The 23,826-nt window shown below is 39.9% G+C and overlaps 1 protein-coding gene and 1 pseudogene across 1 annotated transcript in view; one reads left to right on the forward strand and one right to left on the reverse strand.

Moving 5' to 3' along the window:
- Window positions 1-2,034: 2,034 nt before the first annotated feature.
- Window positions 2,035-2,213, reverse strand: LOC126014932 (uncharacterized; annotated as a pseudogene).
- Window positions 2,214-19,088: 16,875 nt separating this feature from the next.
- APBB1IP (amyloid beta precursor protein binding family B member 1 interacting protein) overlaps window positions 19,089-23,826 on the forward strand; it is a 92,462-nt gene continuing 87,724 nt past the window's right edge. Inside the window, exon 1 of the mRNA XM_049777840.1 lies at window positions 19,089-19,104. The gene's annotated coding sequence lies outside the window, so the exon portion shown is untranslated. The remainder of the gene's footprint in view (window positions 19,105-23,826) is intronic.

Below are 23,826 nucleotides of genomic sequence, written 5' to 3' on the forward strand. Positions count from 1 at the left end.
ATTTGGGACCATGTACCTCTATCTAGCTTCAAAGCTTCCACTGAGATAACACTTAAAGAACTGGACTTGTACTTAGATACTAGGAGACAATCAAAAGCACTGAAGCATGTGCAAACAATATTTTGAGGTTTTCTTGGGGGGAAAACTCATTTAAAAAGAATTTCTTTTTATGAGGAAAAAATGGTTCATTTATACTAAAAATCCAACAACTTCTTACATAAAAACCACCTACAGCAGAAGTGAGATCCTTGTCTTGATATTTTTTATGGGGAAGGAGGGTATTTAAATAGGGCTAAAAGCTCTGTGCTCAAGGGTCATTCCTGTCGTTGTTTAAGGAACCATAATGGTGCTGGGGATTGAAGTGGGTTAGCCACATGAAGGCAAATGCCTCAGCCCCACTAATAGTATCAGAGTCGGTAAATTAAAAATATAACCAAAGAAATGTAATCTCTCTCACTCAGGGATCCTCACACTAACCCTATCTTTATGCCCAAATAGCCAATTCTTATACCAGGCTCTATTAAATAATTATCTTCTCATCCTATATACCCATCAACCTAGACTGCACATCATTTTATTCAATACAAGATCTATCATTTAACAATACTAAATCTCAAGCTTGTAAAAAATATATATATAGGCTTAGAGGAGAAAATATATTTAAGCATATTATAATTATAGTCTAAATAAATAAATATTAGACAGAGGGATATTTAGAGACATGGTTATAGCTCAAAGTACTGAAGCACATGCTTGACATACATGGGACCCAAGTCTGACGACTAGCACCATGTGACCTCGTGAACACCTCTAAGGACAGCCCTAATAACCCCTGAGCATCTCTGGGTAAGACCCTGGTGGTCTCCATCCTACTGGTCGCAGAAGAATTAATTGCCTGAACATGGAACAATCCAACTCATATATTCAGGTCAAGTATTGATGAGAATGACTCTGGATCTCCTAAGCAGTTTTTGGGAATCAGTCCCAAAAGAAAAATATACATATATGGAGATTTATAAACACAGCTGAGTCTTGAATAATGCAGGGTTCAGAGCACCAATTCCCTAAATATTCAAAAATCTGCATATTACTTTTTCTTTTCTTCTAACTTAACTACTAACAGTATGCTGTTGGTCAGAAGCCTTATTGATAAAGGTAAGTCATATATTACGTAATATAAGACAAAATAAGGAAAATAAAATTGTATTAAGAAACTAAAGAAAATAAATTCAGGAAACCTGCATTTTAATGGACATGCACAGTTCAAACTCAAGGACAACTGTATGTATATATTTATATATCAGAGAAGAGTATAAATTTTTAGGTTCTATATTGTTTTTTTTAAATGTTCTATATATTTTTAATGTTTTTGCCAAAAGCATTTTCCCAATGATTTTGAGAAATAAATTACTTCCAGCTTCCAACCTCCTTCCCTCAGGGAGCATTTGGGTCTTTGCAATAATTACCTCAGATAAGACCAGGAATCTGCTTACAATGCCATTCACTGCTCTGTGTATACATGTGTGTGCCTGTGGTATCCTGTACTTAGGAATCTGGTCCACTCTTCTCTGGGATTCAGCAGGAAACACGATAGAATTTACTCAGACTTTCGACTACAGATTCATGGAATCCAAGAGGCCCAGTCTTGAATCAGAGAGGCTCCTCTATGATTCTTTCCTACTCATCACATAAGACAGCAGGCTCTGGAAGAGAGTGGTGGATTATGTTCAGAGCTAAATGCCAACAACAGGATTGTGCTCTCAATGTAATGCATTTGACTGATTGTCTGATTAATTTTCCTAAATCTTCCCGATTACTGATGTGACTGTAGAGAAAAAAAAAAAAAACAGAGACAAACTGGTAACAGAACAAGGCTCAGTATTTATTGTGCACTTACACCCTGACAACATGGCAAATCTTTTCCTGATCAAATCCACTTCCCATAATAAAATGAATATAGGAACTAGAGATTTAAAACAGTGAGTTGGACACTTGGTTTGTCTGTAGCCAACCTGGGTTCAACCTTCACAACTCATATAATTCCCTGAACACAGAGCCAGTAGAAATACCAAGTATTGCGGGGCATGATCCCTCCCCCCCCAAAAAAAAATTAAATCAAACAAATGAATATAGATTGGATAGAGGATGTATCAGATATTAATTGAGAAGAATAGATACTACACTTGATCCTAGCCAAAAGGCCAAGAAGCAATAGAGCATTTGCCTTGCACATGGAATACCTGGAACAGACCCGAGTTCAATCTCCAACATCCCATCTAACCCCTGAGCATGTCAGGAGCTATTTCTGAGCACAGAGCCAGGAGTAACCCCTGAGCATCACCAGGTGTGGCCCAAAAAAACAAAAACAAACAAACAAAAAAGCTTGGGCCTGTGGGCTTCTATTCTGACTCATAACATCACAATTTGCTTTGACCCAGCAGAGTGAAACTATTACTTTTGTTGACTTAGTTATACCCTTTTCTTGTTTACCTTCTAGTGATCTAAATATTCTAGGAGTTAAGATTTAATTTATAAAAGTTGACTAGATTATATAAACATGGTAATCCTTGAGCAGGAGGCTTTTAGTAGTCTGGAGATTCTAGCTACCTTCTTAGTGATCTAAACATTCTAGGACTTAGGAGGACAAAGCATGCCAGGAGCTATTTCTGAGCACAGAGCCAGGAGTAACCCCTGAGCATCACCAGGTGTGGCCCAAAAAAACAAAAACAAACAAACAAAAAATAGCTTGGACCTGTGGGCTTCTATTCTGACTCATAACATCACAATTTGCTTTGACCCAACAGACTGAAACTATTACTTTTGTTGACTTAGTTATACCCTTTTCTTGTTTACCTTCTAGTGATCTAAATATTCTAGGAGTTAAGATTTAATTTATTGGGGCCGGGCGGTGGCGCTGGAGGTAAGGTGCCTGCCTTGCCTGCGCTAGCCTAGGACGGACTGCGGTTCGATCCCCCGGCGTCCCATATGGTCCCCCAAGAAGCCAGGAGCAACTTCTGAGCGCATAGCCAGGAGTAACCCCTGAGCGTCACAGGGTGTGGCCCAAAAACCAAAAAAAAAAAAAAAAAAAAGATTTAATTTATGAAAGTTGACTAGATTATATAAACATAGTAAGCCTTGAGCAGGAGGCTTTTAGTAGTCTGGAGATTCTAGCTACCTCCTTAGTGATCTAGACATTCTAGGACTTAGGAGGACAAAGAAAATAAATGTAGAAGAAACTAATCAGGGCAATACAATTGATATATGCTTTTTAATAGAGTAAGTGTAGCACTGAGAAAAAGAAGGATTGGCAAAGTTTAAGGAAAGTCCCCTGTTCTTTACCTACAACTAAAATTTGCATTTCCAAGAAATAGTGAATAATAATGGTTTGGGGTTGGGTTTTAGCCATACCAGACTGTGCTCTGATCTTATTTTGGTTCTGTGTACAAGAGTCACTCAGGGGACCATATGAAGTGTCAGGGATTGAACCCAGGCCAGCCACATATAAGGCAAGTGTACTATCTTTCTGTCCCTGTACAGGTGCCCCTTAATAATGTGGTCTACAGAACCAATATGGTTCTGGTTATGTAGGTTTAAACTGTGCTACTGTTAATGCCTGGAAATGCTTAAATGAAATATACTTAAATCAAGTCTGTAAATTGATCCTTGTAACCAGTTTCAGTTCCTTAGAAAGTTTCTGTCTGGGTATGTTCTTTGGTTGGCAGCTCGCCACCTTGTCTTTAATGCCTCACTCTAACATATGATTATCCTCTATGGAGAGAAAAACTACCAATAGCAGTTACTCTACAAAAGTGCGATGATCTACACTTTAGGTGAAATTCAGGATCCGGGGCTGTAGCAGATCATGAGAAAGATTAACATTTTGCTATTGCTATTTGATTATGTGGCCATCAAACTTGTGCTAGGCCTGCGTTTCACCATTGAAACACGTCCCCTGCCCACAGTTATTTTGCTACACATGGGGAATGGTGTTAGGGGACACTCTGTAGATTTCCCACCCAATCGCTTGTGGGTAACTCCATGAACCAGCTGGGTTGGTACCTCTCATCCAGGTGAACCACAAGCTGGGAAATGAGAGGCAGGTTGGCAGCCCCATCTCAGGGACCCACCTAACTATGTTTAAAGTTTTAGAGATTGAAAGATAAACTGGAGCCCAGCTGCTGGCTCCATCCAGACCTTTTCCTGAGCACAAGATGCAAGGGTTTCTGGGAGCCAGGGGAGAACAGAGCATAGGCAGGTACCTTCTGGGCAGGGAGGAAAACAAAGGTGGTCACAGACTCTGCCTGTTCACTGAATCAGGATGTAGTTGTGTCCAGCCTCCCAGTTTCTGGAGTTCCTGTTTCACTGATGCAAACTCAGGGCTGCAATTTTAGGTCTCCCAAGTCCCCCAATAGCTAGAAGCAGAGACCCCAAGGAGAGTAACAACATGCCAAGGACAATATGTTCAGGGTAGATGGGTGCTGAAAGTGCCAGTGTCCAAATGCTCACTTATTGAGTCTTGAGTACTCAGATCTGCTAAGACCATATTTTGGTAATGAAAAGTGGGTGCTTGACCCAAATAAATTCTTCTACTCAAACATACCCTCTTTTAACACCATCTTGCCCCCCTTTTTTTCCCCCATTCACTTAGTATGAAAACTTCCCTGGGACACTCTCCTGTCCAGCTAGAAACTGCCTTTGTGTCTCCCTTTCAGCTTAGGAAGAGGACATACCTCCCATAGCATGGCCTGAAGCCACATATATATTTCCAAGAAAACTCAGGAACAGAACTCAGAAAAAATATCTCCTCCCTGATGGGGTCAAGGTCAGTTCTCAACAGCTGTCCTCTGTTTGATTCCTGCTTCATATGTTACAAAGAACAGGCTTGCAGACCACAGGGCTTTCATCAATGCATGAACATGAGCCAGACACTGCGTGGCCAGACTTCTCTCTCACCTGTCCATGCTCATTCTTGGCATGTGCCTTTTGCCTCCACCTGTCCTCTCACTCTGCTGAGGCACAGCCTCAGGGTAAGATAGCTTGGGGACCTTCCCAGGACACTTGAGTAAACCTTGTCTCTCCATAATTGGCTCCATTTAGGCTTTGCAAGATACAGCGTGGCAAGCATTTCTAGTGAAAGTAGGGCATGTTGGTGTCCCCATTAATGCATTATCTCCAGCCTGCAAAGTGTATGGTTTCTTGTGTGGCTTCTCCATTTTTTGAGTCTGCTGGTTTCCAGACCCTTGTACACTCTCAAACTCTAATGCCCCTTCCTTCTATTCTGACAAAATTTAGATTTCAGAGGCCAAAGCAATAGCACAGTGGTAGGGTATTTGTCTTGTACGTGACCAACCTGAGACCGACCTGGGTTTGATTCCTGGTATCCCATATGGACTCCCCAAGCCTGCCAGAAGCTATTTCTGAATGTAGATCCAGGAACCTGAGCACCACAGGTGTGGACAAAAAAGAAAGAAATTTGGAATTGAGGGTTCTTTTTCTGGTTTCTTTTTCTGGTTTTTTGATAAGGGTGTGAGAAAAGGAAAAGGGAAATCTTGTATGTTATTGGTATAAATGTAAGATGCTATAGCTATTATGCAAAACAGTACAAAGGTTCCTCAAAAATTAAAAATGAAACTACTAAATGATCCAGCAATTCTGTGCACTTATCTAGATAGAGTGAAAACCTAACTTTAATAAATATATGTACTCCAGGTTCATTGCAGTTATTTATACATGCCAATGCACAGAAGCAACCAAAAAGTTAATCCACCACACACAAAACCCTTGTTTTAATTCCATCTGCCGGATTCCTAACTTTGACCCTACAGTTGTTCAAAATTTAAAACACTGTTGGAGGAGTGGTGGTAGGAGCGGGATGAGGGGAACACCATATGGGTGGTATGGATATTGTATGTTTGAAACTCTATCAATATCAGCATTGTAAACATGGCATCTAAAATTAAAAAAGAAATTCAAGAGACAAAGGGAGAGGTAGTACTAAATAGCCCTACAAAAATGCTACCATTGAATAAATATTATTTTTATCTTAAGGGGTCACACCCAGTAGTGGTCAGGAGTTATTCCTGGCTCTTATTTCAGGGATCAGTCCTGAAAGGGCTCAAGGGACATATATGGTATCAGGGGTCAAAATCAGATCAATGGTCTGTAAGTATATATCTAGCCTCTGAATAAAGATTTTAATATTGATACATTTAATATGAATAATTAATTCAACCTATTATTTTAGTCCTCAATCTGAATGAATGCACATCTATTTTGCTTAAAATTGCAATTGGTGTATGTCAGAGTTTAAGAATATGTCAAAATCTATGATGTCTTTATGAATATATGTATAAATGACCAGGAATATCCTTAAACTGGTTCCTGTAAGCTTTGTATATTTTCCCCCATTGAGTTATTCTTTTCCTAAAAATAAATAAAGAAGTAGTTAACTGATTATGACCAATTGGTCATAAAACTAGGGGAAAGATTTGTGGGGGAAAAGGGAAGAAGATGGTGGGTTAGTCTTCCAGAGAGAAGTTAAAAATAAAAACTGCACAATCACTGAATAATGCCACAGTAAGTGAAATGATTCTAGAGGGGAAAGTGACCTCCTAGTGCACAAAAGCAGATGAGCTGAACAGTAAGCAAAGGCAGTGAAGAAATGAATAACACAGAGGTGGCCCCTTCGTAAGAGAACAAGGAAGATTTACTCGGCTCAAGCATCAGTCACTAGAAAAAAGCAGTGTGGAAAGGAGCACATCCTTTTTTATGAGTCAGGGGAAATAAATGGTGCTTTAACCTCCACCATGGCGGACTCTAGCTCCCATACTTATTCACCATTTCTAGGATATCTGCTGCTGAAATGCCACTTCCTTTTGTAACTCATCTATAGATCTGTCTAACCACTGAGTAAGAATAATCAGGGAACCTCAGGAGAGAAAAAATATTCAAGATCGTTATAGAGGGAAGGGGGTCTAAAGAATTATTTTCTGATTAGACAGGTCTCCCTTCTGGAAAATATAAATCGTATGTTGCAGGTGGTATACAGAATTGTTTAGCAACTATTTGGATAAAGTGATTCATACACATTAATTCAACATCTAAATAGCATGTGACTATATATTAACCTTCTAAGTTCATTAATTACCAGAATAATAAGTTTGAGAGCTCTGCTTAAGTAGAAATTAGGAGTAGCAAAAGACTATAATATCATATTTATTGTTCACATACATGAAAGGAAATATATGACCAGAAGAATTCTTTTTTAAGATATATTTCCTTTGGGGCAGATAGAGCATTTGCCTTGCATATGGCCAATTCCAGCTCAAGATTTAAGTTTCGTTTCCCCACATCCCAAATGGTCCCATGAGTCTTACCAGAAATGATTTCTGAATATAGTCAGAATAAAGTAAACCCTGAGCAACTAGGTAGGATCCAAAAACAACTAAAAAAAGAAAAAGCATCTCATATGCTGGGTGTGACCATTATGTGGATGGTCTTTATATCCTAGTCACTATTTCCTTTAAGGTGCAGAAGCTTCTCAGCTTAATATAGTTCCATTTGTTTATCTCTGCTTCCATTTGTTTGACAGTGCTGATTCCTCCTGGAAGATGAGTTTAATCTCAATGTCATAGTGTTTTTTGTTTTGGTTTGGTTTTTGGTTTTTGGATCACACCCTGCATCGCTCAGGAGTCAGTCCTGGCTCTATGCTCAGAAACCACTCCTGGCAGGCTCAGAGGACCATATGGGATGCCGGGATTTGAACCATCGTCTTTCTGCATGCAAGGCAAATGTCCTACCGCTGTGCTATCTCTCCGGCCCCATCACGGAGTGTTTTACCTACATGTTCTTCTATATATCCTATGGTTCTGGACTGATATCAAGGTCTTTAACTCATTTTTATTTGACCTTTGTGCATGGTGTTAGATAGAGGTCTGAGTTCACTTTTTTTGCATGTGACTGACCAGTTGTCCCAGCACCACTTGTTGAAAAGGCTTTCCTTGCTCCATTTTGCTTTTCTTGCCCCTTTGTCAAAGATTAATTGAATGTATTTCTAGGGAACATTCTCTGAATGCTTAAATCTAGTCCATTGATATGAGAGTCTGTATTCCAGTATCATGCTGTTTTAATTAATATTGTTTTGTAGTAAGTACAATTTAAACTTGTAGAAAGTGATGCCTCTGATCTTTTTCCTAAGGGTTGCTTTATCTATTTGTGTGTGTTTACTGTTCCAAATAAATACAGGAATGTTTGACTCACTTCTTTGAAGAATCTCCTGGGTATCCTTATAGGAATTACATTAAATCTGTACAATGCTTTAGGGAGTAATTGTCATTTTAATGATGTTAATCCTCCCAATCCATGAACAGGGTATGTGTCCATTTCCCTGTGTCCTCTTTTATTTCTTGAAGCAGTGTTTTGTAGTTTTCTTTGTATAGGTCCTTCACCCCTTTAGTTAAGTTGATTCCAAGGTATTTAAATTTGTATGGCACTAATGTGAATGGGATTGTTTTTTAATGTCCATTTCTTCTCTATCATTATTGGTGTACAAGAAAGTCACTGATTTATGCATGTTAATTTTGTAGCCTGCCACTTTACTATATGAATCTATTGTTTCTAGAAGCTTTTTGGCAGTCTTTAGGGTTTTCTAATTATATTAGCATGTCATCTTCAAACAGTGAAAACTTGACTTCTTCCTTTCCTATCTGGATGCCCTTGATATCTTTTCTTTCCTAACTGCCATGGCAAGTACTTCCAGTACTATATTAAATAGGAGTGGTAAGGGGAGCAGCCTTGACTTGTACCAGATTTTAGAGAAAAGGTTCTTAGTTTATCTCCATTGAGAATAATATTTGCCACTGGCTTGTGGTAGATGGCCTTGACTATATTGAAAAAAGTTCCTTCCATTCCCATCTTGTTAAGAGTTTTATCATGAGTGGGTTTTAGACCTTATCAAATGCTTTCTCAGCATCTATATCTGCGGTTTTTATTTTTCCTTTTGTTGCTATGGTGTATTATGTTGATGAACTTGTGTATATTGAACTATCCTTGCATCCCTCCAATGAAACCTACTAGGTCATAGCATATGATGAGCTATTGGATCCTATTTGCTATGATTTTGTTGAGTAACTTTGCATCTGTGGTCATCAGAAATATTAATCTGTTGTTTTCTTTTTTCAGCATCTCTGCCTGGTTTGGTATCAGAGTGATGTTAGCTCTGTAAAAACTATTTGGGAGTATTTCTGTTCTTCAATTTCATGAAAGCCTGAAAAGGATTAGTAATAGTTCCTCTAGAAAGATTTGAAAGAATTTGTTAGTGAATCCATGTGGGTAGGCTTTTGGTTTTTGGGAAGACTTTTGATTACCATTTTAATTTCCTCAATAGTGCTGGGTCTGTTTAGATATGCTAGATCATCCTGATTCAACCATGGAAGATTATGAGTCCAATAGTTTATTCACTTCTTCCAGGTTTTCATGTTTTGTGGCTAGAGTTTCTCAAAGTAGTCTCTGATTATCCTTTGAATCTCTGTAGTGTCTGTAGTGATCTCCCCCATTTCATTTCTAATCCTGTTTACTAAGTTTCTCTCTCCCTTTCTTTGTGAGTTTTGCTAGTGGTTTATCAATCTTGTTGATTTTTCAAAAAAACCAACTTTTGCTTTTATTGATCTTTCAAATTATTTTTTGAATTTCCTGTTCATTGATTTCTGCTCTAAGCTTTGTTATTTCTTTCTGCATACCTATTTTTGGTTAAAGATGTACAATACCTATAATAGAAATGTTGACTTTGTTGATAAGACCATTGCTTGACTACTTTAGACCTGGGAGGCTCATCCTAACTCATCCTCTGGTATGAGGATGTTATGCTAAACTATTCTTAATTGTAATCTGTTCCTGCATCATTCTGAGCTTTGTGGGAGGAATATAAACTCTTCTCATGTGAGTAAAGAGAGGATCCCGCTTCTTTTTCTTCCTTGCTGAAGGTTCATCCAGAGTGGAAACCATAGGTCAATGAAAGTTCTGGGCTTCTTGAAGAAGACAGTGTTCTCTGGGACTGTTTCCAATCCTCATCTCATTCTCTTTCTCTGAGTTTTTCTTGGTACCTGCTTCGTGATTTCATGCTTTCTCCATAAGAATGTCCTATCCTTCAAAGGAGGGAGATATGGGGTGCATGCTGGGAACAGGGGTGGAAGGTGGACAGCACTGGTGGTGGGAATGGCCCTGATTCACTGTCACTATGTACCTTAAATATTACCGTGAGAGATTCATAATTCACTTTGGTTACAATAAATATTATTAAAAAAAGAATGCCCTATTCTTGAATGTTCATAATCTGATCTATAATCAAAGTAATCTCTATCCCGGGGTGGTCATTCTTGATCTGCATATCTGTCTTCAGGAGAAGAGATTCTCTAATATTAATTCTAGTTTTCCTTCTCAGAATAATGTTTTATCTGTCCCACTCTACTTCTCATTTTGGTAGTTGATCTGACATATCAGAGTCCTTAAGTTATTCCAAAGAACAAATACAAAATGGCATGGATTCCTGGACAGTTTACGTCTTCTGTTTGCAAATGTCATGTTGAGTCCACCAAGTTCAGGAATTACCTGCAGCTATACCAAACCACTATTACACCAGATACACCAGGATCTTGACTTCTAATTGAGGGACACCAGAGCAGGCTCAATGTTGCATAAACATCACTCACTGTTGGCTCATTTAATCCCATCAAAATACTATATTACTCCGATAAATCTTAATCCTCTCCATTATTCTAATATCTGCAATTATCCTGGTTTTACAAATGTCACAGGCATAGATGAGTGCATCAGTAATTGATCCATTCAATTAGCAGAACAATTCAGCAGAGGTCTCTTCTAATAACTAACTGGAGATCTAGACATGGAAAGGGCAAACTCTTGTCTTTGAATGACTGCTACCTTTCTTCTTGGTGAGCAAATGCCTAGCTTAATTTGCTTTTTTGTTGTTGTCATTTTATTTTTATTTTATTTTGCTTGGGGGCCATACCTATTGATACCCAGGGACTACTCCTGGCTCTGTACTTGAGGGTTTCTCCCAGTAATACCTAGAGGACTATGTGGTGCCAGGGGTTAAATTTGGGTGTCTTGTGTATAAATAAATATGCACTCAGCTCCTTGAACTCTCTCCAAGCCCTGAGTTCATGCCTGATGCCGAGGCATTCCTTTTGAAGAGGACTTGGCAAATAAACACATTGCCAGAGCATCATATAGGATTAGATAGAAAAGAAAAATCAGTCAGGCCTTCCCTCTCTGGGGTTCCTCATTTGTTTTAACAGGTTTTGATTAATTTAGAAAATTGACTTGTTGGGAATTGTGCTTTTTCCTTTGTCCTTTTTTTTTTCTTCTCTTTCTTCTCCTCTTCCTCCTCTATTCTCCTAATTCTCCTTGTTTTCCTCCTCCTGATGCTCTTCTTTCTTCTGTTCCTCCTCATCTAATTCAGGGGTCTTCAAACTATGGCCCACAGGCCACATGCGGCCTGCAGAGGAGTCTGATCCGGCCCGCCAGCAGTGAGCGCTGTTTGGTTGCCAAGATACCTGCCAGCATATACACTCAGAGTCACGGTTTCTCAGGGATGACGTCAACTGCCTCCGCCCACAGCATGTTGTGTGCTGGGAGGGTGGGCATGAGGGTGGTGTTGAGAGGGACACTGATGTGCCCTTGCACCTAGCGCTTGGCACGCACGTTGCTGATGACTTCACTGGAGGGCACCAGACTCCACGTGGCGAGGAGTACCACATGTGGGTGACTATATGATGTGAAAAGGCGCCTGTTCCACCCCCAGGCAATGTGGTGTCTGTGTGCTGTGCCTGCCTGTCAGTGAGGTTTTCCTCCACTCCCTCCACTGCCAAAAGTCAGTCAAAAGTGCCATAGAAATAAATTTTTGCCAGGTGGGGTGTTCTGCCCGATTGGGCTGTGGGTGACTCATACGAAAATCCCCCTTTGGGGGTGGGTGGTGAGGCATTCAGTGCTGAAATCAAAGTTAGGGGTGGGCGGTGGTTGGGAGGTTAGGGGTTCGGTGCTGAATTGCCCATGTGGAAAATTAGGGGTTCGATGCTGAAGCATTTTAAAGGGGTTACATTGAAAATTGTTCTTAACTCTTTTGCTCAGAAGGAATCCCTGTCTGGCAGTGCTCAGGGGATCTTATGTCGTGCCAGGGATTCAAATAGTGGTTGTCAAGATGCAAAACAAAAGCCATATTCCTTGTACTATATCTTCAACCTACTGTATAATTCTTTCTTGTTGTTGTTTGCTTTTTGCTTTGGGCCATATCTGGCAATGTGTAGGGGAAGCTCCAGATTCTACACTCAGGAATTACTCCTAATGGTGTTTCCAAGCACCATATCATCATATGGGATACCTGGGATCAAATCCAGACAGGCCATATGCAAGGCAAGCACCATACCAGCAGTATTATCTCTCTAGCCTCTGTTATGTAATTCTTTTTTTTTCTTTGGTTTTTGGGCCACATTGGGCAGTGCTCAGGGGTTACTCCTGGCTGTCTGTTCAGAAATAGCTCCTGGCAGGCACGGGGGACCATATGGGACACCGGGATTCGAACCAACCACCTTTGGTCCTAGATCAGCTGCTTGCAAGGCTATCTGTGCTATCTCTCCAGACCCTCTGTTGTGTAATTCTAAATCATATAATATAACTTCAGTTTCTCAAGTGACTTGATGGTTACTGCTCCAAGGCATCTTGCAATCATAACAAGGGCCATAAGACCTGTCCATTATAGCTTGCATTATCAATAGACTGAGAAAAGCACAAAACAATGAGACAAACATTTAAACATTATACAGAATTAGGTGTGGGACTGAATAGAACACATATCTTGGATGTGTGTGAAAGCCCTGGCACACCTTCAATAACATGGCAGTGTGACGACAACAACAACAGCAATAAGATCCTACAATAAGATCCTGTTTGGATAGCACACAGTAGAAGTTATAAACAGAATGGCTACATCTAGAAAGCCAGAGAAAACTATACAAAATAGATTGCATTTGCATAGTCTAAGTCAGAAGCAGAAGCAAATAGTCCTGGAGATCTCCCTCACTGATGTTTAGGACCATTAAGATCGGACTCACTGTGAAAAGCTTGTAAGTCTCCATTTCCCATGGCCAACCCCATTTAACTCTCTTGCCCCAATAGTAGCATTTCCACTCACTCTCCACAGTGTTCCAGTTGGGCCATACAGTATCTGATCGCATCAGCTGTTAAACAAATAAGTAAAAATCTATCCTGTAAGTTAGCAGTCCAAAGCAGATGAAATGCACACAATAGTTCTGACACAACGGATTTCCTGAAATCAGTACAAAGATATCTAGTAGTAACACAAAAGCCCTGATCTTTTTGAATTTTAAATCATCCAGAGTTCCTATTCCACCTTTCATCTCTACGTCAGTATTAACAGAATTGCTCTTTGTGCTGCATTTATTTTTGTTTCTTGAATTTTATATGAAGCTATGTTACAATTAATATAATAAATCATATTATTATATTATAACATAATATAAAATAATACAAATAAAAATATACAAAATATACAAATACAAATATAAAATAATACAAATAATAAAGCAAAAAAAAAAGCTGTAATTAGATTTAAGGGAGTCTCCAAAACCTCCCAAAACTAAGATAGATTAAACTAATGTCTATATATTCCCAATCAATCAAATAAGATTAGCACAACTAGAAACAAACTAAAAGGCTGGTGGGTTCAATTTCTAAGGTTTCCAATGAAAACAAAAGTGCCACATTAGCTTCCTAGAGCTCCCAAACAGCCTACTGCTATCTAGGTAGGTAAAGACAAAAGAAATGTTTCCTCTTACTGTCTGGAAAGAAGCCTGAGATTAGAAGGCTATATTTCCTTTGAAGGCTCTCTAGATGACACCCTCCCTCTTTGTCTCTTCCTACTTGGGGTAATTGCCAGAAATCGCTGACTCCCCTTGACTTGTAGCAGCATCATTCTAATATCTGCTCTGTCATTACATGGCCATCACCTCTGTGTTTCCTCTGTGTCTTAGTGTCTTCAAAAAGATATTGGATGCCCCCTTTGAAAATTTCTTTACATCTGCAAACAAATTTACATCAGCTACTAAATAGGATAACATTCTGAGGTTTCAGTGGATATTTGGAGGGGAGATAATGCACCTCAGTAAAACACAATTCACAGTACAGAGAATTAAATCACCAGGTATAACATTAATTCAAAGTAACCACTTATATCCATTGGAATGTTAGCAGGGAAACACAAGAGTCTCTTATTTTCATGATATTTTATTTTCTCAGAGACTAAGCAAATGTGCTGCTAGCAAGATGAAATAAAAGGTGAGGTTTCTAACCCTGACTCTTCCTCATACTCTCATACTTTAAGATTCCCACCAAGGGTTCCTTCTCTAAATCATTTCAGCTTACCACTTCTTCTTTGGCAGAATCCACAGTATAGTAGAGCATAGATCACAGAAGTCTGAGGTTACTTTTGTTTCTGTTTACAGTTTTCAAAGGACTTGTGCATCATCTGTTCAATAAATCTGTGATTAAAGAGGCAAACATTAAAACACTAACCTTATTGTCAGGAGCTGGTCTGAGTGAAAACAAACAAATGCCTCCTGATTGTGATAGTTTCAATCGAATACTTCACACTGCTTCTTTTAGAAAGGTGTTAATTGAAGACAAGATACTCTAAGCAGAGGATTCCTTAGGTCCCTTAAATCTGCTGCTTAAAAACCTAAAGGTTTACTGAAGTCAGGCACAAGGCAAGAATGTCCATTGTCTTCACCTTAATCAACATAGTATTAGAAGTCCTAGCAATAGCAATCAAGCAAGAGAAGGAAATCAAAGGGTATCCAAATTGGAAGAGGAAGTCAAGCTAACTCTATTTGCAGATGGAATGATAATATACACCAAAGATCCTAAAGAATCTACTAAAAACTCATAGAAACAATAAATAAATAAATACATACATACATACATACATACATACATACATACATACAGTAAAGTGGCCACTACAAAAGTACAAAAGTCAATACACAAAAGACATCGCATTCCTTTATACAAATAATGACTCAGAGGAGAAAGAGATCAAAGAGTCTAAACCATTTAAAATAGTGTCAAAAACCATAAAGTATCTAGGAATCAACCTAACAAAAGAGGTGAGAGACTTAGACCCAAAGAAGTGAGAGACATACCACAGAAAATTTCAGAACACTTTAGAAAGAAATTGAAAAAGACAAGGAAAAACATTCTATGCTCCTGGATTAGAAGAATCAGTATTATCAAAATGACCATTTTATCTAATCTACTATATAGATTCAATCCAATCCCTATCCAAATTCAGACAACATTCTTCAAGGACTTAGAGCAGTCAATTATAAGGTTAGTGTGGAATCATAAAAGACCCAGAATAGTCTAAAACCATACTGAAAAATAAGAAACTAGGAGGCATCTCATTACCTCACTTGAAGCCCTACTATAAAGTCACAAAAATAAAAACAGCACGGTGTTGGGACAAAGACAGACTTTCTGACCAATGAATTAGAACAGAATGTCCAGTGACAAACCCCCAAGTTTATACTCAATTAATCTTTGACAAAAGAATCAAGAACATGAAATGGAATGAAGACAGTTTCTTCAATGGTGCTGGGACAGTTAGATAACCATTTCTAATATCGATCCATAGCTCACACAAAAGTCAATTCAAAATGGATCAAAGACCTTGAGATTAGACATGAATCCGTAAACTTCATTCAGAAAAACACAGGCAGAACACTCCAAGACTTAGACCTTAAAGGAGTCTTCAGTGATAGGATACCAATGAAAAGGACTAGATACTAAAATCTGAATAAATGGGACTACATCAAACTAAAAAGCTCTGTATGACAAAAGAAATATGGCCTAAAACTAAAAGATATCTGAGTAGAAAAAAGTATTTGCACTCGATACAGCAGATAAAGGTTTGATATCTAGGTTATACAGGTACTCACAAAAGTTAACCCCACAAAACCTAAAAACCCCATTAAAAAGGGGGAGAGAAAATGAACAGACACCTTTGAGGAAGACCAACAGATGGCCAACAGGCATATGCAAAAAACTAATTACCACTCATCATTAGGGAAATCCAAGTCAAGATGATAATGAGATATCAGCATACACCAGTGAGGATGGCACATATCAAAAATACCGGGAACGATCTGTGTTGGTGAGAATGTGGTAAAAAGAAAATCTCATCCACTGTTGGTGGGAGTGCTGTCTGATCCAACCCCTACGGAAAACAGTATAGAGAATTCTCAGTAAATTCAGAATCAAGCCTGCCATATGATCCAGTAATTCTACTTTGAGGTATCTATCACCAGGACAAAAGAACACTCATTCTAAAGAATTTAATGCACGTCATTCATTCATTACTCATTGCAGCACTCAGTTCAATAACTAAAAGTTGGAATCAACCTAGATGCCCAATTATTATCTAAAGTAATAAAAACTATAATTTAAATGTCTATTGAATAAAGACTTGAATAAGGTAACCCAAATGCCTTAGGGAAATAATTTGTGCTAATCTTATATACAATGTTTACGGCCAACATTTAAATGTAGTTCTGAGTGCAATTAAGGTTGCCAAATCTTCATTTGAGGTTCTAAAATATTGAACAGGGTCAATAACTGTTCAATAACTTGAACAGCAGTAAATTCCCACACAGCAGGTAGGGTATTTGTCTTGAACACTGTCCCTGCTTCAATGACCAGCATCCCATATGGTTTCTAGAGCATTGAATGCAGAGCCAGGAGTAACACCTGTAGCCAAAAACAAACAAACAAACAAACAAAAAAAAACAAATCATGTGCTCATCAAAAATCTTTCAATGGCTCCTCATTTTAAAAACCAAAACACTTAATATTGTTTGGCATGGTAAATAGCAACTTTTTTAATCATCTGTCTTTACCCCTCAACATTCATGAGAGCAGTAATTTTTTTCACTACTATTTTTTGTTATAATTAATCTTTTCTCATTAAATGAATGACTGAACAGTCTTTTATAACTTTGTTATCTTCACCCCACATAAAGCTTGGAAACACCGCTGTTCCAGGGAAGAGAAGTTAATTCAACTTCATTTCCAAATCTCAACAAATTTTAAGTTCTGTATTTTTAGATCTCGCAACTTTCTCCCAGGAAACTCCCCGCCACCCCCAGTAGTCGTTATTTGCAGCCAGTTCTCAGCAACACTTTCAGACCCTGCGGTCAAGAATAGTCTTGTGCATTAGTTATTTCATCGTTAGATTTTAATAACTCATTCTTAGATGTGAAATCTCTTGATCAAAGAATTGCACATTGAATAAATAGAGAGTCCCTACTTCCCTTCCCGGGGTACATAAAATTTCAGGAATACGTAAGAGGCCACAGCCTTGCCCATCAACTGAATGCCTTTGGTAAACTTTGCTGGGATCAGACTGATAACTATGAAATTATCTGCAGTGTCCAGTCCCCCCTCCCTCCCCGACACCCCACTTCTGGCTCCAGAAGAAACCGCAGAAGGCGGAGGGGAGTTTTGGGGAAGCGGGTTGGACCGGCAGGCTTGCGAGCTGAACCCTTTATTTCTCCACTCCCGCGCGCGCCCCCGGCCACCGCGATAGGCCCTTGCGCAACTGCACCCAAAGAGGAAGCAAACGCGGAGAAGACTGAAGTAAACATGTTGGAAGAACCGTTGCAAAAGAAACCGGTGCTTGGGCTTTGGTGGAGCCATCTGTGACTATCGAAACCGCCGGTCTAAGGAGGCCACAAGGGATCCGCTCTCCGGGAGGGGGTCGCTCCTGAGCCGAGGGGGCGCGGGGAGTGGAGGAAAGGAATACACACACACACACACACACACACACACACACACACATCCCTTTTCCAATAATCGAAACAGGTTTTTGCTCTGAGGTCATTCCACAAGTTGTACACACACACACACACACACACACACACACACACACACACACACACACACATTTTTCTAGCCATCAAAACAGAATTTTGCTCTGAGGTCATTCTACAAGTTGGAGGTCATTCTACAAGTTGCAAACACACACACACACACACACACAACTTTTTCAGCACTCCAGTTTTTTGCTCTGAAGTCATTCTACAAGTTTCACACACACACACACACACACACACACACACACACACACACACACTTTTTCCAGCCATCAAAACAGGATTTTGCTCTGAGGTCATTTTACAAGTTGCACACACACACACACACACACACACACACACACACACAACTTTTCCAGCAATCGGAACAGGATTTTGCTCTAAGGTCATTTTACAAGTTGCACACACACACACACACACACACACACAACTTTTCCAGCAATCGGAACAGTTTTTTGCTCTGAGGTCATTCTACAAGTTGGAGGTCATTCTACAAGTTGCAAACACACAACACACACATAACTTTTTCAGCACTCCAAACAATTTTTGCTCTGAAGTCATTCTACAAGTTACACACACACACACACACACACACACACACACACACACACACACTTTTCCCAGCCATCAAAACAGGATTTTGCTCTGAAGTCATTTTACAAGTTGCACAAACGCACACACACACAACTTTTCCAGCAATCGGAACAGTTTTTTGCTCTGAGGTCATTCTACAAGTTGCACCCACACACACACACACACACACACACACACACACACACACATACGCACGCACATTACACACACCACTTTTCCAGCCATCCAGTTTTTTAGCTCTGAGGTCAATCTCCCAGTTGCTGGGCTGGAGCAGATAAGGGGAATCCAGGAGTCAGCGAGGTGAGCGTGCAAGCCGCAGCAGGTCCGGGGTCGGATCCGCCTCTGTTGCTCCCCGCGGGCAGCCCGCGCCCTTGCACCTCCAGGCGCTGCGACCAAGGAGCCCCTCACGTCTGCGCGCTGCGTGGGCAGGGCAGGGCAGGGCCGACACTACTTCCTCTCCCCGGGCGGGCCGAGGCCGCAGAAGCGCGGAGCACTGCGTTGTCTTGCCAGCCGGATCCCGTCGCCGACCCGCGACCCGCCGACCGTCGAGGTAAGCGGTGCCAGCCGGCCCCGAAACGCAACTTCGGCCGGGACGCGCAGAGCTGTCTCCTGATCTTGCGTCTAGCCCCTTGGGTCATTTGGGGGGGTATAAAGGTTCCCCGACCCTCTCTGAACCTGGGAGGAGCGCATTCCCAGGGCCCAGTTCTGTAGATCTTAGCTCTTAACCCCGGGGAGGAGGTGGGACTTGGAACTTTGCTTTTCCCACTTCTTTTTCCATCAGATTTGATTGATTTTCTGCTAAGAATAATCCTACAGGGCCCAACCTGAAACCTCAATAAGCTCCGGCCTTGTCCATAGGTGTAGGAGTCCCCAATCCTAACAGACCCCTAAGGGGGAGATTTTAGGGCACTGTAGCACATGAGAATTTGAGGGTCTTATACATCTAAGAGTGTCCCCCTTTTAAAACTTTCAAATTGCAGCTTCAGACTTTCCCACTCAGTGTTTTATTGTATTGGGCCACAGGCAGAAGTGGTCAGGGGTTATTTTTGGCTCTGCACTCTGGCAGCGCTCCTGGGGACGGTAAGATGTAGGATCAAACTATGTTCCACTGCTTGCGAGGCAGGCAGTGCCCACCATATTACCGCTCAGTCCCTCTCTCCCAATTATTGATTTTATTGAGATGAATACAGAGTATTTTGTAGATTTGGACCTCAGGTACTAGAGTCCTGATTTGGTGGTAATGAATGGGCCGAGATACTCAGCAAGGAGGAAACAAACCTCAGGGTTAGTGGATACCTAAGAGCCTCTGGGCACTGAGGTTCCCCTGAACAGCTTTCTCATAGCACCTCTTAATTTTCCTTTTGGAAACTCCTTTCATCTAGTTCCTAGCATTGTGAGAGCTTAATGTGATTTACTAGTGCTAGACAGCCACGATTTAAAAAAAAATTTTTTTATCATGAATTTAAGAAGTGAAATGGCATTAACAGAGGTGAAAGGCACATGTGCTTATAGTTCCCCTATATTATTCATTCAGTGACATGGTGTGGTTTAACTAAAGTCAGGGTACTAAGATTCTGGGTTCCCAAGTCAGAATTACAGAGGGAATTCCCTAAAGGCCACCTTTCTCTGGTCTCACTGAAACACTGAGAGCACAATGCCAGTGCTGTGGTGAAAAGTCAGAGACTCTGCGAAGAAATCTGCTGTCAGGTCTTCCGGATGGTTATTTCCCCAGCCCACAGTGTTGTGAGAGAGCTGCTAGTCTGTCACTGCTGTTAGGCTACTTAGTTGTTTTTATAACTCTTGTGTTAACTGTTATTTGTGTCTTTTGGTTTTGGTTTGCTTTTTGTGGCCACACCGGCGGTGTTCGGTGATTCCTCCTGGCTCTGCATTCAATAGTCACTCCTGGCTCAGGAGACCATATGGGATGCTGCTCACACCCAGGGAGGGCCATGTGCAAAGCAAGTGCCTGCGTATTGTGCAATCTCTCTGGGCCCATGTTTGTGTCTTTCTTCTTCTTCTTCTTCTTCTTCTTCTTCTTCTTCTTCTTCTTCTTCTTCTTCTTCTTCTTCTTCTTCTTCTTCTTCTTCTTCTTTTCTTCTTCTTTTCTTCTTCTTTTCTTCTTCTTTTCTTCTTCTTTCTTCTTTTCTTCTTCTTTTCTTCTTTCTTTTCTTCTTTTCTTCTTCTTTCTTCTTTTCTTCTTTTTCTTCTTCGTCTTCTTCGTCTTCTTTCTTCTTCCTTTTTCTCCTCTTCTCTTCTTCCTTCTTTTCTTCTTCCTTCTCTTCTTCCTTCTCTTCTTCCTTCTCTTCTTCTTCCTTTTCTTCTTCTTCTTCTTCTTCTTCTTCTTCTTCTTCTTCTTCTTCTTCTTCTTCTTCTTCTTCTTCTTCTTCTTCTTCTTCTTCTTCTTCTTCTTCTTCGACTCAGGCCCAGACTTCATATTTGTTTTTAAGTAAATAAGAATGACCTTAATTTAAGTTACTTAAATAGCACTGGAGCAATAGTACAGCAGGTTATTCTAAGGTAGGTCATTGGCATCCCATATAGACAGTCCTCTAACTCCCACCAAGAGAGACCTTGAGTGTCACGAGAGTAAGCCCAGTAAACCAAGTTGCTTGAACCTTTCTAAATTTCAGATATTATCAGATAAATGATATTGAACTACTTCCTGTCACTAAAATGGCAATGGAGAAATTGTTGTAATGCTTGGATTTGTTTGGCATGGAATACTATTTAAATTAGAATTGCTAATTACTATCAAAAGTGGAAAAAAGTAAAGACAACAGGCTTTATTAAATTATAAAATAAAACTTTTGAGGACTTTCTGTTTCTGTTTCTCAATATTCCCTCTATAAACACCAGTTTGGGCTATATGCAAGATGGTAAATTTCCATCCAGTTGCAAGCTGTTGACTGAGTTAGTGATGTCCAGTTACAGGCTGGCATGTTCAGTACTAGATTTAAAATTCCTCAATGACTCTTTTTCATGCATTATAATTTTGTAATGTGAAGAATTGTGTGACTAAATTACTTACCCATAAATATTAGACAAAATACTAGATTATAGAATGTTCATAAAATTTTGTATTTATAATCTAAGATCATATGCCATTCACCTTTTTGCCACTTTTCAGTTAAAAATGTCTCTATATTTATATTAATATTTCATGTTATTACTATAATGAGCTCTTCATAAAATTTATTGTCAGGAGTGTCTAGAATTTGCCACTTTTTTTTTTTTTTGTGGTTTTTGGGTCACACCCGGCAGTGCTCAGGATTACTCCTGGTTCCATGCTCAGAAATTGTTCCTGGCAAGCACGGGGGGGGGGGGGGGGGGGAACCATATGGGACGCTGGGATTCGAACCGATGACCTCCTGCATGAAAGGCAAATGCCTTACCTCCATGCTATCTCTCCAGCCCCGAATTTGCCACTTTTAATATTCTTTAATCATCCAATTCCAGAAAGCTTATATTCATGTAATTGAGCATTGATTCCTCTTTGATTTGATCTTTTAGTGAGGCACAAGTCTTAAAAAAAATTAAATTGTGTATGTTTCATAATCTGTCAAATCAAACTATTTACCCTTTTATCGAACTTCATACATTTATTTCACTGGCGATGGAATATTTTAGGAATTCTCACCTCAAAATAGGACAATTCTTGGTAACTAGCATTTTGACTATGAAAATTTGTGCATGTTTGATGTCAGTTCTGTCATTTCAAGTGGTAACTTAAAGTTTAAACATTTATCATGAATTTACTACATAATAATTGCCAGGGTTTAAGGTATTAAATTGACACACTGGTTGTACAGTGATGTTTAAATGCATTATAAGTATAATTATCATAGGACACAACCTTCAGAAGAAAGTGCTATCTAGAAAGCAATCATTAACTCTCTCTAGAGAAGACAGAAAGCAGTATTTAGTAATGGCATTCTGAGTCTGTATTTCATCCAAAGTGTTGCCAGCCTGAACATGGAACAGGACGAGACAAGGCTTAAGGACATGTCTGGGACTAGAAAATATAGCTGAACTCACTGCATCTGCTTGGCTTAGCCAAACTCCTGCTAAGGTCTGCTTAGGTCTCAGAAAGTGTGTGCAAAATATAAAAGCTATCAGTTCCCATTCTGGTTGTACTATGTAAATGTCACAGTCTCCTAAGACTCTCTTGACTCTATTGGTGCCAATCCAAGTCAAGAAGCTAGAGGTGTTGGGACCAGAGAGATAGCATGGAGATAGGGCATTTGCCTTGCATTCAGAAGGTCAGTGGTTTGAATCCCAGCATCCCATATGGTCCCCCGATCCTGCCAAGAGTGATTTCTAAGTGGAGAGCCAAGAGTAACCCCTGAGCACTGCCAGGTGTGACCTCCCTCCAATAAAGGAAGCCAGAGGTGGCACCATTCCAAGAGAGCCCAGACTCTCAGTCCATATTTTGGAAGTTGAATTCATGACTCAGTTTCCAAACATTTCTTGAATATTGTCTATGAGGTTAAGGTATTAAGTCTCCTATTGGCCGAGGCAGGGGTGCAGAACTGTGGAATGGCGTCAGAGCCAAGGCTGCAGAGGCAGAGCCTGTAGCTATGAGAATCCACATCAGCAGCACCCAGGTGAAAGAGCAGAATCTGAATTAAAGACAAAGAGCCAGTGAAGCATTCAGTCACAGAGCAGAGTGGAGCAGATACATGTTCCTCCTAGTCAAGGAACACCATCAGGGGACATAGAAAACACTACAGTTCGAATCCCGGTGTCCCATATGGTCCCCCGTGCCTGCCAGGAACTATTTCTGAGCAGTCAGCCAGGAGTAACCCCTGAGCACCACTGGGTGTGGCCCAAAAACAAACAAACAAAAAAAAAAAAAAACAAAAAAAAAAGAAGTGAAGGTCCTATTAAAAGAAAACTATAAAATATTGCTTCAAGAAATAAAGAAGACACAAGGAAATAAATACCCTGTTCATGGGTTGGGAGGATTAACATCATTAAAATGGCAATACTCCTCAAAGCATTTTACAGATTTAATGCAGTCTTTCTAAGAATACTCATGACATTCTTCAAAAAAGTGAATCAAACACTCCTGAAACTCATTTGGAACAATAAACACCCAAAAATAGCTATAGCAACCCTTAGAAAAAAGATGAGAGGTATCACTTCTCGAACTTTAAATTGTACTAGAAAGCAATAATCATTAAAATCGCATGGTATTGGAATAAAGACAGACCCTCAGATCAATTGAATACTGATTCAATGGAATCAATTGAATACTGATTCAATTGAATCA

This window comes from Suncus etruscus, chromosome 7 (genome assembly GCF_024139225.1).
Source record: "Suncus etruscus isolate mSunEtr1 chromosome 7, mSunEtr1.pri.cur, whole genome shotgun sequence".
NCBI classification, from domain to species: Eukaryota; Metazoa; Chordata; class Mammalia; order Eulipotyphla; family Soricidae; genus Suncus; species Suncus etruscus.